Here is a 12058-nt window from a genome sequence, read left to right as displayed (position 1 = left end):
CCATATCTTCTTTGAAGAAGGATGTGCTCAATGTTTTGTCCACTGTTTTCTTGTGTTGTTTTATAATTATCGACTTTTGTGAGTGTGTTATAGGTTTATTACATATTCCTTTATCAGATATGTGATTTACAAATATTTTTCCGAATGGGTGGCCTGTCTCTTTATTCTCTAAACAGTGCCTTGTAAGGAAAAGACATTTTGAATTTCATCCAATGTATCAATTTTTCTTATATGGATTGTGCTTTTGGTGTTGTATCTAAGGAAACATTTCATAAACCAGGGTTTGTCCTATGTTTCCTTCTAGAAGTTTTATAGTTTTATATTTAGATGTATGATCCATTTTGAGTTAATTTTTGTATGTGGTGTAAGGTTTGAATCAAAATTTTTTGGCTTTTTTTCAATATGGATATCCACTTCTTCCAGTACCATTTCGAAAAGGCTTTTCTTCACTAAACTCCCTTTGCACCCTTTGTTGAAAATCAGTTGTGTGAATATGTGTAGGTATAATTTTGGACTTTCTATTCTGTTTCTTTGATCCATTTGTCTATCTTTATGCCAACAACAATTTTCTTCATTACAGTACCTTTGTAATAAGTCTTGATATCAGGCGCTGTTAGCCTTCCAACTTTGTTCTTTTTCAAAATTGTTTTGCCTGTCTAGGTTTGTCAATGTCTACAAAAATACCATGCTGGGATTTTGATTCAGGTTGCATTGAATTTGGAGAGAATTGCCATCCTAACAATATTAAGTCTTCCATCCTATGGACATGATATATCTCTCCATTTATTTTGGTCTTTGATTTCTCTTAGCAACATCTTGTACTGTTAAACATACAGATATTGACAGAATACAAATAAGTCTGGGGAAATATGACTAAAATCATGAATTCTATCAGTGTCAACATCCAGGCTGGGCATGGTTGCTCACGCCTGTAATCCCAGCACTTTGGGAGGCCGAGATGGGTGGATCACCTGAGGTCAGGAGTTTGAGACCAGCCTGGCCAACATAGTGAAACCCCATCTCTACTAAAAATACAAAAATTAGCCAGGCATCATGGCACTTGCCTGTCAATCATTTGTCAGCATCTATTGAGATAATGATTTGATTTTTCTTCTTTAGTTTGCTAATGTGGTGAATAACATTGATTAGTTTTAGGATTTTAACCAATATTGCATTCCTAGGATAAATCTCACTTGGTCGTGATATATTATCCTTATTATATATTATTGTATTAGAGTTGCTAGAAGTTTGTTTAGAAATGTGTATCTGTGTTCATGAGGGATATGGGTATGTAGTTTCTTTTTCATGTAGTGTCTTTATCAGGTTTCAGCATCAAGGTGATACTGACATAGGATTAGTTGGAAAGTTCCTTTCAATTTTCTGGAAGAGTTTGTGTAGAATTGGCATTATTTCTTACCTGAACATTTTGTTGAATTCACTGGTGTAGCCATCTCCGAGAGTTTTTTTGAGGGAAAGATTTTGAAGTACAGAATCAAATTTTAACACGGATACTGGGCTATTCAGGTTATCTGTTTCTTCTTGAGTGAATTGTCTGTTTCCTCTAAGTTATCAATTTTATTGGCATAAAGTTGTTCACATATTCTCTTTAACTTTTTAAAACATGTTAAATCTGTAGTGATTTGACCTCTCTCATTTCTAATTTTGGTAATTTGTATTTTTACTGTTTTTTTTTTTCCTGATCCGCCTGACTAGAGATTTATCAAATTTATTAGTTTTCTTGAAGAAGCAACTTTGGTTTCATTTCTACTCTTTTTTTAGTTTCCTAGTCATTAATTTCCTTTATTATTTCCTTTTTCTGCTTACTTTGTGTTGAATTTGCTCTCCTTCATCTAGTTTTTTAAGGGTGAAGCTGAGGTTATTGATTTGAGACCCTTCTTCTTTTCTAATGTGGTGGTTTAGTGTTGCGTTTCTCCCTAACTAGAAACTCACTCAAGGCAGTAGGCTGGGACAATTGTAGGGTTCATCTTGTTTTTTCCTCATCTCTTAAGGATACCTTAAGATGCATCACTGCCTGATGTCCAGTGTCTTGAAAACTGTTGTTTCATTTATTTTGTCGAGTTTTTTTGTTATCTCAAGAGAGGTGGTGAGTCTGGTTCTTACTATTCCATTTTGGAAGCAGATGTTGTAGGATGTTATTTACTTTTTTGTTTTTAATTCCAGTGTCTACTAGAACTACAGAATGAAGCTGTATTTATGTGGACTGCTGAACTAGAAAATATGGCCACTCTCTGCTTTAAGGCTTTGGAAAACTCAAATCATGGGGTACAAGTGGCAGTATCTAAACTTTTAGGAAGAGTCATGGCCACAGCATTAATGCCGAAACAGGCAACAGGTGTTGTTTGCCCTTGATTTAGACCATAACAGACCTAATTAGTTATTACATACAGGCAAGTCACTGTAATGGATTTAAAATTTTTAAGTATCTTTGTCTACTTTTTCATAAAATGAAGGAACCTGGCCAGGCGCAGTGGCTCATGCCTGTAATTCCAGCACTTTTGGGAGGCCGAGATGGGTGGGTCACGAGGTCAGGAGTTCAAGACTAGCTTGGCCAAGATGCTGAAACCCCGTCTCTACTAAAAATACAAAAATCAGCCAGGCATGGTGGCATGCACCTGTAATCCCAGCTACTTGGGAGGCTGAGGCAGGAGAATCACATGAACCCGGGCGGCAGAGGTTGCAGTGAGCTGAGATAGTGCCACTGTACTCCAGCCTGGGCGACAGAGCAAGACCCCATCTCAAAAAATTAAAAAAAAAAAGAAAGAACACAAATGGCATTTTCCTTGATATAGTCACATTTTTTGTGATGATAATGTACAGGATATCTAGTAATTATGCTGGACATATAAGCACATAAGATTTATGAAATGATTTTGGATAATGTATAAGGTACTGGAATCTGGCACTTTATTTGCTGTTTATTTTAAGTCTCTGATGAGTAGATCCCCATTTCTACCACAGTATTAATTTTTAATTTTTCTTGATTATCATTATAAACAGAATCAGAGGCAGCATTGAGTTTTCAAATTACTCTTGCTTTGCTTCACAGTTCCACAGAGATATCTCAGGGTTGCCTGTGAGCAGATGCTGAGTGAACTCTGCCCCAGTCTTGTCCCCACTTCTACCCCACCTCTGTATCATAGAAAAAGAACCAGATGTTTTAGGTTCAAGTCCTGTCTCTTGTATTTATTAACTGTGAAACCCTATTTCACTTCTTTGAGCTTTGATTTCTTCATCTTTAATGATAATTATTTCAGTAGATGATGATGATGATGATGATGTAATGTTTTAAAGTGCTAACTTTGTGCCAGGCACTGAATTAAGTGTATTACAAAATTTAATCCTCATAAAAGCCCTGTGAATTATATGTACTGTTATTACTGTTTTATAGATGAGGAAATTGAGACTTAGAGAGATTCTGTAACTAATTTTCTAAAAACTGTTCTGTGTTGGAAATGAAATTAAAATCCCAGGCAGCCAGATACCAAAGCTTGCATTCTTAGCCATGAGCTTTGTATCTCCTCTCTACAGAATTTTTGTGAGGATTGCATTTGCTACTATATGTGGAAGGACTTCCTAAAATATGAAACCCTGTACGAGGGATGCCGATTCAGTTGCATTCCCAGTAACATTTTAATCTACTGGTAACTACTGTATAGAAAGCACCGTGATGAGAAAAGTTTTTTGTGTCCACCTCAGGCGGGAATGAGAATTGAGATCAGTTAGTAGTAGCTGCTGTGGGTACGCTTTGTCCTTATTGTGTTACACACAGTATTATCATTATTATTAGACTATTTTGCATTGATTTACTGAATTTTATTTCTAGCTCTTTCCATTTTCTGAGCATTTTTTCCTTTGGAATTGAATTCAGGTTTACAAGTACATTGAAAATTTTCAGAACAAAATTATAAGGAGACTAAACCATTTCCCCACTGTAGTGACGTATCCTTAAAAATAATTACTTGAATTATTAAGCTAAGTGCCTCAGAAATATACTTGCTTATACTCTTATTTTTCTTCTTGACAGTAATGCGTCAGAATATGAAGCGAGCAACATTTGATGAAGTCTTAGAACTCATGGCCACAGGATTTCTGCGTGGAGGGTCAGGTTTCTTAAAGAGCTTTGGAGAAATGTTAAAAGTTGGAGGGTCTGTTAATCGTGAAGTGAGAGTTGGAGTTATGCAGGTTTGTAACACATACATGTAAAAGAATTTTGTCCAGGCGTGGTGGCTCATGCCTGTAATCCCAGCACTTTGGGAGGCTGTGGTGGGCGGATTGCCTGAGGTCAGGAGTTTGAGACCAGCCTGACTAACATGGTGAAACCCCATCTCTACTAAAAACACCAAAAAATTAGCCAGGTGTGGTGGCACACACCTGTAGTCTCAGCTTCTCAGGAGGCTGAGGCAGGAGAATCGCTTCAACCAAGGAGGTGGAGGTTGCAGTTAGCCGAGATTGCACCACTGCACTCCAGCCTGAGCGACAGAGTGAGACTCCATCTCAAAAAAAAAAAAAAAAAAAAGATTTTGTTCATATCACTTGTGAAACTTCATGGAAAACTGTTACTAAGTAACAGCTCACACAGACATTTTTAATATTGTCTGGTTTCTTTCAAAATGTTTCTTTTACCAAATGAATGAATTACATTCAAATTCCAAATTACGTGCTTATATGGAAATTCAGTAGATATTTAATAATATATAAATAAGCCTATGTCTACTATATTTGTGTAAATATCTTTAAAGTTCCTACATTTTGCTTAACAGAAAATCAGATATAAAATAACTCAGTTTTCATTGAAACTGTATTCAGGTAGCTTGAGCATTTAGATTTTAATATTCTCCAACAACCCTGTAGCTGAAAATATTGGTTAATGCTTTGATTGGATTTTCTATGTGTTTAATCACCAATGTAATTATAAGATTATATCTGACTTGGAATTATAATTTCAAAATAACACAGAATAAGAGGTTATGGTTAATGATCTAATAATAATTAATACCTAATAAGATGAAATGGTGATCATAGTCAAAATCATAACTGTACCTTGATCCTGAAACAAGTATAAAATATAAGTAAACAATTTTTTAACTTACAGGAAAAGTTATATGTAAGGGTTTTATAGCTCTAAGTCAGTGTTTATTTAGGATGTTAAGGTTTTCTTGTTTCTATAATAACCTGTTACCTTCCCGATCACTGGGGTAAATTCAGCTTCCCTTCCCTCTCACTGCTGTCCCTTTATGTTCTTCATGCAGTTGTTATCTTAAGAACTGTTTTTTAGTCAAAGATACTTCACTAATAATTCATATTCCAGAAGTGGTAAAAAGACCTCAAGTTTAAATTTTCTCTGTTTCAGCCTCAAATATAATTTATTCTGCATGCTGTTATCCGTTATTTTAGTACTTGCTTTATCTTTGATTTCTGTTAGTTATGTAAGTGTATCTGAAGTCGTACCTTCCTCTATTTACAGGCATTGTGTTGTTTTTGTGACAACATTGGGTGGTCAGTGGTTGGAGCGCAGCTTTGCCACGTTCCTGTCCCACGTACTTGATCTGGTTTCCCATCCTTGGGCAACACAAACACATGTGGAGGCTGTGTACTCCAGACGATGTGTTTCCTTTATCCTAAGAGCTACTGTGGGCAGTTTGCTAGGTGAAAAAGCCCAGATTGCAGGCGCCAAAGAAATCTGCCAAGCTATTGGAAAACAAATGAAAGCCATAGGTAAGAATCGGTATCATTATATGTGTTGATTACCTTAGTCATTTAGTTCTTTATTGTTACTTTTAATAAATATCCGTAAGACTGATTAGTTTATCTTTCTGTGTGTTTTCATAGTGATTTTTATTGAGTGCTCTTATTTGATACTAAAATCACATAATTACAGTGAAATAGAGTTGTTAAAGATTTGGGTGGCGTGTTGGTAAGATTGTGTTTTCTGTTTTCTTTCTAGTACCTATACGGATTTTATAACTTTTCTGGCATGCAGCAGCACAGTGGTTGCTGTCTTCAAGGAATAATCTATTGTCCTCTTTCTGCTTTTAGAGCCTGTTTTTTTATAAAGATATATTTTTATTGTTTCTTTTCCTCCCCTTGTAGGCCTAATATGAAAACTTAGGAACAATTACAGATGATTATTAGCCCGCTATAAGATGTACTGTGAAACCTCAGTTATACATTATTACAAGAAATTCTTTTCTAAAAAGTATCAATTTTATAAATTTTTCAATTTAACAAATAGTTATTGAGTGTCTTAGATTTGCAGAGCAGTAATTCAGGGTTCAAATAATGAATGAGATAAAGTTTCTCCCTTCATGGAGCTTTTAATCCAGTTATAAACTAAATATAAAAGCAATACTAAAAGCAAGGCAAAATATAAATTCTAAAAGTTTAGTTTTTTCACTATTATTCACAATTTCACTATACTAACTTTAATAAGGGAAATTATATTGACTAATAGAGGTCTCTTGAAATAAGGATTTAATGAATAAATATCAATAATTTACTTTTTAGAGATATATGTATTAAATGTTTTATAAAATTAGTAAAAAACACATAAATAGTTGTAGTTTTTGTTGTTTATAATGGCTTACTTAGTAAACTAGTTTTATTTTTTATTTTATATTATTTTATTTAAGACAGAGTCTAGCTCTGCTGTCCGGGCTGGAATGCGGTGGTGCAATCTTGGCTCACTACAACCTCCACCTCCCAGGTTCACATTATTCTCCTGCCTCACCCTCCTGAGTAGCTGTTATTACAGGCGTGTGCCACCACACACCCTGCTAATTTTTGTATTTTTAGTAGAAACAGGGTTTCACCACATTGGCCAGGCTGGTCTTGAACTCCTGACCTCAAGTGATCCACCTGCCTTGGCCTCCCAGAGTGCTGAGATTACAGGTATAAGCCACCACGCCCAGCCAGTAAACTAGTTTTAAATGTATAGAGCTAACTGAAAATTATGAATTGTGAATTAAAGTGTTTAAATTAATGAGATATCATTCCTTAAATATGCTAAAATAGTCATCTAAGATTCACAACTTAAAGAATAGTTTGCACATTGATTCGTTGAGGAAATGTTTAGTGCCAGAAACACTGCGCCAAATGGTGGGAGTAAAATAGCAAGCCGGATGCATACAGCACCTGTCCTCAGGAAGCTTAAAGTTTAGCAATCAAAAGCTAGAGTTTATGCATTTCCGAGTCCAGAAATACCTAAAAACAAAAGAGTTATTTGGCCAGGCATGGTAGCTCATGCCTGTAATCCCAGCACTTTGGGAGGCCAAGATGGTTGGATCACTTAAGCCCGGGAATTCTTTGAAAACAGCCTGCCCAACATGGCGAAACCGTGTCTCTATTAAAAAATACAAAAATTAGTCAGGCGTGGTGGTGTACACCTGTAGTCCCAGCTACTCAGGAGGCTGAGTTGGGAGGATTGCTTGAACCCAGGAGGCAGAGGTTGTAGTCAGCTGAGATGGCACCACTGCACTCCAGCCTGGGCAACAGAGCAAGACTCTGTCTCAAAAAAAAATTTAATTACAGTCCTCAATTTATTAATCTATTATATCCTATTCTGTATTATGTATTTTATAGTCTATTAATTCATAATGAATGCAAAAAAGAAAGTTTTACTATCATTTAAAAGTTCTTAATATTAAGGTCATAAATTCGTTATTTGATTTTTTTTTAAATCCTGAAAGCAGAATTAAATATAATGATAAGTGTTGGGGATTTGTGGGCCAGAATGTATTCTCAGTTAATAGTTTGGCAAGGGATCTTTGCTTGTCTCTTGTCAAACACATTTCAATTCTAGTGGAAGCTAAAATGTTGGGGTAGCAGGCAGCAAGGCTAATTAATGGGAACTTACAGAAACATTCCAGTAAGAGGTACTTAAGGCATTTTCCTTATAGATCCATTTTCTGGTCGGTAATTTAACAGATACCTCCAATATACTGGAACACTTAAAGTAGCAATGGTAATAAAGTAATAATAGCTGCTAGCATTTATTGAATGTGTGTTATGGGCAGCATTGTGTTAAATTCTTTATATGCACTGACTTTTTAATCACTACAGTACCATTTGAAATAGGCATGTAAGCCCATTAACGGATAAGGAAATTGGGACAGAAAAGTTGAATATCTTGCCCAATGTCACATAACTAATATAACTAGTGGAATTGGGATTTGAACCCAAGTCTTGTTTCTGCAGTATCTGTGCTTTTATACACTGGATTGCTGCTGCTTGCTAAAATTAGGTTGTATTCCTGGAAGCAAAGATATAGCTCAGTATGTATTTTAGCATTATTATAAAGCCATTAAACAATGTTTTTCAGTCACTTCAGTGTTTAGTTCTGCAAGTTTTCCACTGAGAAATAACTGCATAGTTTTTAACACTCAGACATCAACTGGTATGGCTAAAATCATAAATTGTGTAGACCAAAAAAATCATACCACAATTCATTTCTCCTATGTCAAAGACATGATTTTGTGTTTCCAGAGGCAGTAATGAATGACACAAGTAGAGAAAACAAATCTGGTGCAGCAGACGTTGCAGCAAGTCAGCATGTGATGGTCTGTGCCCTCCAGGAACTCGGGAGCCTGGTGCAGAGCTTGAATGCCACCACATCCCCTCTTATTCAAGAAGCGTCTATAGGTATGACATTCAGTTACTTGCTAGCATGTTTTTTCACTTTTTTCAGTCTTAAGTGTGATTGATATTTAATTCCTGATTAGTTGCTTATCATCATCATTAGCACTTCAGATCATCAGGTTTTACTTAAATTAATATTCGTTGTGATTGGCTGGGCACGGTGGCTCATGCCTGTAATCCTAGCACTTTGGGAGGCCCTGGTGGGCAGATCACTTGAGGTCGGGAGTTCGGGACCATCCTGGTCATCATGGTGAAAGTCTGTCTCTACTGAAAGTACAGAAATTAGCCAGGTGTGGTGACACGTGCCTGTAATCTACTTGGGAGGCTGAGGCAGGAGAATTGCTTGAGCCCAGGAGGCATAGGTTGCAGTGAGCCAAGATCATGCCACTGCACTCCAGCCTGGGACAAAGCGAGTCTCAAAAAAAAAAAAAAAAGATTCCTTGTAAAGAATATTGAATTAAATGGTTAAAGTTTTGGAACAGAAATCAAAAGCTATTGTGGTAGTTTTTTTAATAAAAATTAACTAAAATTTGTTGAAGACTTCTATTAAATTTTACATCAACATTGAATATAATTGTACTATGTTCTTCATAGAAAATGTTCCTTTGAAGTACTCTACTGTATGTAGTTTTAGGCAAATTTGTGGATCTATATGTGTAAAATCTTGCTGATTGTGATTTCAGTTATTGTTTTTTAGATAGTCTTTGAGTCTCTGAAATCATTTGACTTCATTAAAGAGTAATATTTTGAGTATTTCTTTTTTAGGGCTTTTGGAGATTGTGAGATTGTGACTTCAGTGCTTCTTCATCCAAGCATGACTGCCCGACTTGCTGCTGCATGGTGTTTGCTCTGTGTGGCTGTGGCATAAACTTTCCAGCTGACACCATTTCTAGACAGGTGTGCAGAACGGCTCAACAACTTGAAGACCTCACCAGAAGCTGTGAGTGGATATAGTTTTGCAATGGCTGCTTTGTTAGGTTGAGTACATCAGTGTCCTTTGGGCATTCCTCATGCCAAAGGAAAAGTATGACGGAGATCCTAGACTTGGGAATGCTGTCACGTGGGCTTTGGTCTTTATACGAACGCTGCTGTGTTTAATGTTGAACAGGATGGTCAAATAACAGTTTTAGTATGTTAACATAAAACATAGTGTTCTTACTATGGGGTTAACAGACCCTAATTATAATTGGATATTTAATTCTGATGTAAGGATAATAGATTTTGTCTAAGTATAGTAACGTTATAATTTATTTTAGAGGGAAAGAGAAAAAAACAGCCTAGGCAACATAGTAAGACCCCATCATTAAAAAAAATAAAAAAAGTTAGCCAAGCTTCATGGTCCTAGCTACTGGGGAGGATGGGTTGGAAGGATCACTTGAGCCCAGGAGTTTGAGGTTACAGTGAGCTATGAACATGCCACTGTCCTCCAGCCTGGGTGACAGACCAAGACCTACCCTGTCTCAAAAAAAAAAAACCCAACCTTGTACTGATATAGTATTTATTTGAAAGTCAGAGCTTTTCTTTCAGCTTTTAGAAATAAAAGTTCACATTGCTATATATTCAAAGATGTCAGGAGAATATGCTACTGTAATATTTAGCATTTTGATAATGTTTAGTGAAAATTGAACGGTTTTCATAGATCATGGCCGGGCATGGTGGCTCATGCCTGTAATCCCAGCACTTTGAGCGGCTGAGGCAAGTGGATCATTTGAGATCAGGAGTTTGACACCAGCCTGGTTGACATGGTGAAACCTTGTCTCTACTAAAAATACAGAAAAATTAGCTGGGCATTGTGGCCCCTGCCTGTAATCCCAGCTACTTGGGAGGCTGAGGCAGGAGAATCACTTGAACCCAGGAGGCGGAGGTTGCAGTGAGCTGAGATTGCACCACTGCACTCCAGCCTGGGTGACAGAGAAAGACTCTGTCTCAAAAAATAAAATAAAATAAAAAAGAGTAGCTTTTTTCTTCTCCTTTCTTTCTATTGTATACTACTGTCATGGTTTTCTTCTCAGTAATCTTAAGTGTTTATATAAATATTATTTGAAACTTAACATAGGCAGATTAGGGCTAGATTTTTAAATTTTGATTTTTTTTCTGAGACCTTAAGTCCAGGTCCATTCACAGGAGTTGCATAGCTAACGATGAAATCCAGACTTCCCTCTCACTTTGTCATATAGTTGCTTCCTCATTCTTCTCATCTTCCTCAGACTCTCCGTCTTCCCTACATGTCCCATCTTCCTCACACCACTTTCATATTTTACATTTGCCCAGAGACCCTTAGGGACTACCCAGTACTCAGAGAGTAAAGTATAATCTCCTTTGTCTGGTAAACTGGTATCTTATAATTTGACTTCATTCCGTCTGTTCATTCTAATTTCCTGTTGCTCTAATTACACTAGTAAAACCAGCTTACTGTTGAGTAAAACCAGCTTATCTATGGCAAAGAGCAGTTTTGAAACAGGTATTTGTAATGTGATTTTATTGCCAAAAGTGAGGTATGTCTCAAATATTATTTGTTAAAAATGGACAAATATAACATCTTTAAAGCAGTTTTCAAGAACTTTAAATTTAGGAAAGTTGAGAATTTATTATCCAAATTTTAATCGAGACCTTTCTATACATATTGGATGGGATTGAAAAACGAGCATCTTGATTTGGTAAGATACACTTACTCCCTTTGATCACATATATTTCTGAGATAACTCAGCTATAATAACTAAGACCAAATCTTGTTAATAAACTGAACTTAAACTGGTTATCTCATCAACCTTTGTTTTCTTCTTTCATCCAGTAGACTCAGTGCCTACTTATAAGTTAATGTCTGATGTTTGTCTGTCATGTTTATTAATGGCATTTACCTTTTTCATGGTCCCGCCACTGCCACTTTTGGTCTGCTTTGGTCAACTTTGGTGTTAATAGGTATTGAGTACTTTCTATATGCCAGGTACAATATTAGGTGTGTCTGTTTTAGGGGATAGAAAACTGAGGTTCAGGAGAATTAAAGTTATGCAAGTAAGTGGAAGAAATAGGACCCAGATCTAGCTCTCAATACAAAGCCTTTGCTCTTTTTTTGTGTTGCTGCCTTTCAGTAACGTACGCACACGTGTACAAACACACCCTACGTTCTACGATTTAATTGCGGTCTATTTTTATTTTAAAGTTGTCTCAGGATAGAAGCTTCAATTCTGTAGAAGTGACTCGAGAAATATTACCTTCCTGTGTGTAATGTAGATGATATATGCTAGGAACATTCTTTCTAGATCACAGTTGATCCATGACAAGTTTAAAAAAACTACTGGAATAACTATTATAAAATACTCATTTGGTAGAGTCTGGGAGTGAGCTAGCTCCAATCCAGCCTAAAGGAAAGAATATGCTATTAGATATATTAAAGACCAGCATC

The 12058-nt window shown here is 36.2% G+C and overlaps 1 pseudogene; it reads left to right on the top strand.

Annotated features, from left to right (window-relative positions):
* LOC134731323 (HEAT repeat-containing protein 5B-like) overlaps positions 1-11090 on the top strand; it is a 30166-nt pseudogene extending 19076 nt beyond the window's left edge.
* The last annotated feature ends 968 nt before the right edge of the window (positions 11091-12058 follow it).

Source organism: Symphalangus syndactylus, chromosome 15 (genome assembly GCF_028878055.3).
Source record: "Symphalangus syndactylus isolate Jambi chromosome 15, NHGRI_mSymSyn1-v2.1_pri, whole genome shotgun sequence".
NCBI lineage: Eukaryota > Metazoa > Chordata > Mammalia > Primates > Hylobatidae > Symphalangus > Symphalangus syndactylus.
Note: the sequence above shows the minus strand (reverse complement) of the source record. Positions and strands in the feature narration are given on the sequence as shown.